Source organism: Phyllostomus hastatus, unplaced genomic scaffold (genome assembly GCF_019186645.2).
Source record: "Phyllostomus hastatus isolate PE091 unplaced genomic scaffold, TTU_PhHast_1.1 phas_contig_2, whole genome shotgun sequence".
In the NCBI taxonomy this organism is placed as follows: domain Eukaryota; kingdom Metazoa; phylum Chordata; class Mammalia; order Chiroptera; family Phyllostomidae; genus Phyllostomus; species Phyllostomus hastatus.
In genome coordinates this window covers 3648597-3654609 of record NW_025333718.1, presented here as the reverse complement: position 1 = coordinate 3654609, position 6013 = coordinate 3648597, and the positions used below count along the sequence as shown (strand labels likewise).

Here is a 6013-nt window from a genome sequence, read left to right as displayed (position 1 = left end):
AGGAATTGATATTAATTCTTTTTTAAAAGTTTAGTAACATTTACTCATAAAGCCATCTGGCCTTAGGCTTTTCTTTTAGGGAGGTTTTTATCCATGATTCAACTTCCTTACTTATTGTTGGTCTGTTCAGGTTTTCTATTTATTTCTTCATGATTCAGACATGGTAGATCATATGGCTTTAAAAAATTATCAATTTCTTCAAGCTTGTTTAATTTGTTGGTGTATATTGTTCATAGTCTCTTATGTTCCTTTATATTTCTGTGCTATCAGTTGTAATGTCTTTTCTTTTATTTATAATTTTAATTATTTGAATATTCTTTTTGTTCTTAGTAATCTAGCTAAAGCTTTGTCAATTTGTTTTTCTTTTAATAAAACAACTTTTACTTTTGTTAATCTTCTCTAATTTTGATCTATTCTCTATTTCATTTATCTTCTATGATTGTTCTTTCCTTCCTTCTCCTAACTTTGGGCTTAGTTGTGTTTTATTTTGTTTTTGTTTCTTAAAGTATAAAGTGAGTTAGTTTAAGATCTTTATTTTTCTCTTTTTCTTAATATTGACATTCTTGCTATAAACTTCCTCCTTAGTACTGCTTTTACAGTACCCCCAGAGGTTTGGTATGCTGTGTTTGCTTTTCATTTGCTTCAAGATATTTATGTCCCTTTTAATTTTATCTTTTATCTATCTGTTGGTTATTCAAAATCATCTTGGTTATTGCCTACATATTTGTGAAGTTTTCAGTTTTCTTTCTGTTATAGATTTCTAGTTTCTTAAAAACTTCTGATGCTTTTATAGCATCAGAAAAGATATTGGTACAATATTTTAAAATTTGTTTATATTTCTTTTGTAACATAACATATGATATATCTCAGAGAATGTTCTATATGTGTTTGAGAAGAATGTGTATTCTGTTACTATTGGATGGAATGTTCTGTATATGTCTCTTACATCCATTTGTGTAGTCCAAAGTGCAGTTCAAGTCCAATATCTTCTTACTGATTTTCTGTCTAAATGATCTTATCAATTGTAAAAAGTAGTATATTGAAGTTCTGTACTATTATTACACTATTGTCTATTACTTCCTTAAGATCTGCTAGAATTTGCTTAATATTTAGGTTCTCCAATTTTAGTTATATACATGCTTACAATTATTTTTGTATCATCTTGGTGTATTGACCCCATTATCAGTATATAATAACTTTATTTATCTCCGTTACAGTTTTTGACCAGTGGTCTATTTTTTCTAATGTAGATATAGCTTTCCTTATTTCTTAAGTTTCCATTTGTATGGAATATCTTTTTCTATCCCTTAATTTTCAGTCATTGTGTGTTCTTGAAGCTAAAGTGAATCTCTCTGTAGATATCCTATAGGCTAGTCTTGCTTTTTAATCCATTCTACCATTTTATGTCTTTTGATGGGATAATTTATTTCATTTGCATTTAAGGTAACTATTGCTAGGTCTGGATTTACTATTGTGCTGTTAATTATTTTCTGTTTTGTAAGGTTGTTTTTTTTTAATTTGTTACTTTCTCTCATTCAGTTTCCCTTGATGAACTAATCATTTTCTGTATTAGTATACTTTGATATTCTTTATATTGTATTTACCTTCTATACATAGGTATTTGTTTTGTAGTTACCCCAAGGTTACTTGAAATATTTTATATATTTATGATAGTCAATTTTTGTATTTTAAAATAATTCAATGTTAGTGTATATCTTTAACATAATATTCTAATATGAACATAGAAGTCCACATTCTTCCCTGTGTCATCTTACCCACACAAAATTTATAATTTTATGAATGTTGATTCTATCAATTTTCTCCTTACCATACTGTGGTCTTTGTAATTGAATTAGTTTCCTTGATATATAACAATTGGGACTACATGCCATTTCTCAGGTGTGGTTGCACTATGACTTGCAGAGACATAATAAAATTTTTTTAAACTTTGTACCCGTATTTTTTCTAGTGATGCTAATTGATGTTTATTGAAGTGTCTCTCATGTTCACTGCTGCTTGATATGAACAGTATTTTATTCCATTTTGTTTTAGTCCTGAACTCTTCAGAAACATTTAGTCCTATTCTAGCAACTTATTCATGATCAAGCTCTCTGGTTCCACATAACCATTTTCCTTTAAATTGCTTCCTCTTACACTTAAAACTTGTTCTCACCATCTTTTATTCTGGCTGTAGAACATTTTCTTCTAAAAAGAGAAACCTTGCTAACCTTCTACAAGGATTCTTTCGCAAACCAGTTGGTCACCACATACCTTTCAGATAAGCATTTTCTTCTTTTGAATTTTATCTGGGATCTGTAAATCATTCTTTTTTAAAAAAAATTTAATTGTTGTTCAAGTACAGTTTTCTGTTTTTTACTCCCATTCCAGCCCACTCCCCTAGTCCTCCCCACCTCCCTCCCATTTCCACCCCAGCCCCTAGTTTTTGTCCATGTGTCCTTTATACTTGTTCCTGTAAACACTTCCCCTTTTCCACTGAAATTCCCTCCCCTCTCCCCTCTGGTCACTGTCAGCCTGTTCTCTATTTCAGTGTCATTGATTATATTTTGCTTGTTTGTTTGTTTTGTTGTTTAGGTTCCTGTTAAAGGTGAGATCATATTCCCCACCCAGCCAGGCAGTGATGTAAATCATTCTTTATCTGTATAGATAGGGATTCAGGTAGAAGCTATTCAATCACTTCCATGACCAGGGAGACAGAAAATTGTTTTGGTGGATGTATCACAATTATTTTGCACCTAGATTTTTTGGATTGCTCATTTTGTCCTTTAGAATTTGAGTTCTACAAGATCACATCCTAGTAAAAAGGCTCAGTATTTGCCTGTTCAAGGCTACTTTTTCAAGTGATCATAATTTGCTATAAAGAAAGATCTGAAAAAGCTGTTGACTGAAGTTAAACTAATTTTATCAATGATTTGCTATTATTCACAAACTTCTCAGCCTTGTGAATGAACACTAACCTTTGTTTTATGTTAAATATGATTGGAGTAAATTTAACTGTAGCTACTTCTCTCATTTTGGATTAAAATCTCATACCAGCAAATGAGTTTCATGAAATTATTGCAATGATGTGTGACAGACCAGCTGGCACAGGATCTGGCCTTATGGCAGGAACCAAATGAATACTTCCAAAACCTCTTGTGAAAAGCTGGAGCAATGACAGTGCTCACGTGAATTCAGGTCTGCTTCCCTTTATGGTGGATTCCAGGGAAACGTATTTCTTTACAATAATTTCTAAAACATAAAATGTTGGGTTTTGCAAACTGCTTGTTGCATTTCTGGTGTCTCACTTAATTAAAATAGAAAAAAATCTATAGTGCTATAGTCCTTTGGTTTTATTTTCTGGGATTAAAAAAAGTATAGGCATAAATGTTTTTTACATGATCCTCTTGAAGATATCCTTTAGAATAATTTACAAAATTGCTTAATTCACATCTCTTGATTATCAGAACCCATCAATGTCACTGTTGGCCTTGATTAATTGGTTGGAAATTTCAGAGAAGTAACTCATGAATCTTTTCCCAATCCCTGAGAATCACAATCATCACAGAACGGTTTTATCCTTTTATCATAAATCTCTGGACAGTATATGTGTCCATTCATTATTAATAGGACAAGAACCATGTCATAGAGGATTAATCCATGTAAACTGGTTTCTACCTATAAAGAAATTTTCTGAAAATCACAGACATAGGTCAGGAAAAAAACAAAGAAGAAAAATAACAGACCATTCTGCTGCAGTAGTGATCATATGAAGCACATAACCTTTGTCCTTGGGGTTCCAGTGGAGCTTCTGTACTATATCTGTGCCAAAACTGCCACTGTACAAGAGAGATGAACAAGTCAGCATGCTAAATGCACTTACTCCACATTGGATATCCAACAGCATTCTGATCCAGAAGATTTGTTTGCCATGGATTTTGGGCCGCATTTAGTAGGAAAGGATGGTCTGTATGAACACGTATAGTGAACCTATGCCAAAGGTGAGCACAGCTTCACAGATGCCCATGGTAAAGAAGGTGGTTTTCTGCAAGTTTGCTACAAGAGAAAGTCCTAAACAACTCAGCAATACAAGTACAAGGACAACTTTGTTTAATCTGATGATATACTTCCCTTCAGGACTCAGGGCATGAACTTGCTTATAATGAACATAAATGGTAGCAAAGCATTAAACTGCGACAAAATTCAACATTGCCCTGAAAAAGCATTTTTCTGGAGTGACTGTACCAGTGTCATGATATAAGGCAAAGCAGGGTCAACGTGGTGGAGAGTTATGGTGGTGATGTACAAAAAGATGAAAGAGGAAGCTGCCCAAATCATAAGAGCCAAAGGGAAGAAACTGAGGCCTTGTTGAAACCACCACATCTCAAATAGGTCTTAATACTTAGTTAGCTGTTACTTGTTTGCTTGGTTTTATCTTCCTCACTAAATATTCAGTTCTGTGAGAGCAGGAACCAACTGTTTTGTTCACCATTCTATTTCCAGTTCCTGTTTCAGTATCAGTCTTCAAATCTGCCCCTTGGTATATCCTATGTCCTCTGCTTTCTTTGATGGTCCATGAATCAGAATTGCAGTTATAATTTTTAAAATTTTATAAATATTTAAATGCCACCGGTAATAAGATGAACTCCTTATGCTGTCTCCTCTAAGTGGTGGCTGCCAGAGCTAACCACTGGGGGACTGCGGGCTGGATGGAGATAGGGTGGGCATAACAGTCTATTTTAAGCTAAAAAAAAATCCTACTTTGATCATTTACAAAAACTCTCCTCTCAGATTTTATGTTTGATATCTCAATTTACAGTTTTATATTACATAACCATTAACAAATTATTCTCACAATTGTTATTTTTAATATTATTGTCCTCTACCATTTATATTAGAGTTACATGGTTAACATACTACTGTATTACAATATTAGAGTATTCTGATCTATTTACTTACCTTTACCACTATGTTATATAATTTCATGTTTTCAATTTACTAGGCAACTTCTTTCAGCTTGAAGGATTCCTTTTATCAGTTCTGTTAAGGCAAGTCTAGTGGTGACAAAAATCCTTCAGCTTTTTTCTTTACTCTCAGGGAAAGGTTTTATCTTGCCTTAATTTCTAAAGAACGACTTTGCCAAAATTCAATTATTCTAGGTTGGCAGTGTTTTTTTCCAGCACTCTGAATATATTGTCCCATTTTCTATAGGCCTGCAAGGTGTCTGCTGAGAAAATCATTGACCTTATTAAGTTTTCCTTGCATGAGAGAAATTTTTACTATTATTACTTTTTTCAAAGGATGGTCATGGGCACCAACTCAACACTAACAAGAATATCCAATTTGGGGTGAGATAAAGAAGGAAACTTTATTCAGGGAAAAGCAGTCAATGTGCTGTTAAAACAGCACAGCTGTGAGAGAGCCCTGAAGCCAGTCACCTATCTGTCTATATAGCTCTGATTTCTTTCTGTTGTACTTTGCTCTGCTCTGGCTGGTCTGCCTTGACATGACACCTTTGGTGTTTCAGTTCAGCCAGGGAGATGTAGTCTTTAGTCTTTGGTGGAAAGGAGAAGCGTGCTTACAGCCACAGGGGAGCTAGCTTATATAGACAGAAGTCTCTTGCCCCTAGTCCCTGATTTGTCTATCCTCATGCAAGAGAACTCCAAATCATCAAAGTTTGACTGGTCCAAAAGACACTGTCTTGGTAGACCAGAATAGACCTGCAACAGTTGGTTGGAGATGCACTGTTCCAAATGTTTGGGGAAAGCCTCAGTCCTATTGGTTGAAATAGGACTCCAGAAACTCCTTTAAAGGGCTGGCTCAACATCAAAATTACAACTAAATTATTGAACAACCACCATGTAGAACCATCAGAAATCAAGTTGAATGGAAATCTGACAACTATGAGGAAATTTCCAGAACACTTGGTGACAAACTGGAGAAGCAGCAGTGACTTTTGGAGCTGAGTACAGTGACATTCTCTTTCCTGCTACACCACACCTGCCTCAGCCCACTC

General features: G+C 34.2%; 1 pseudogene; it reads right to left on the bottom strand.

The window, feature by feature from the left end:
* Positions 1-3583: 3583 nt before the first annotated feature.
* Positions 3584-4380, bottom strand: LOC123816336 (annotated as a pseudogene).
* Between the last annotated feature and the right edge of the window lie 1633 nt (positions 4381-6013).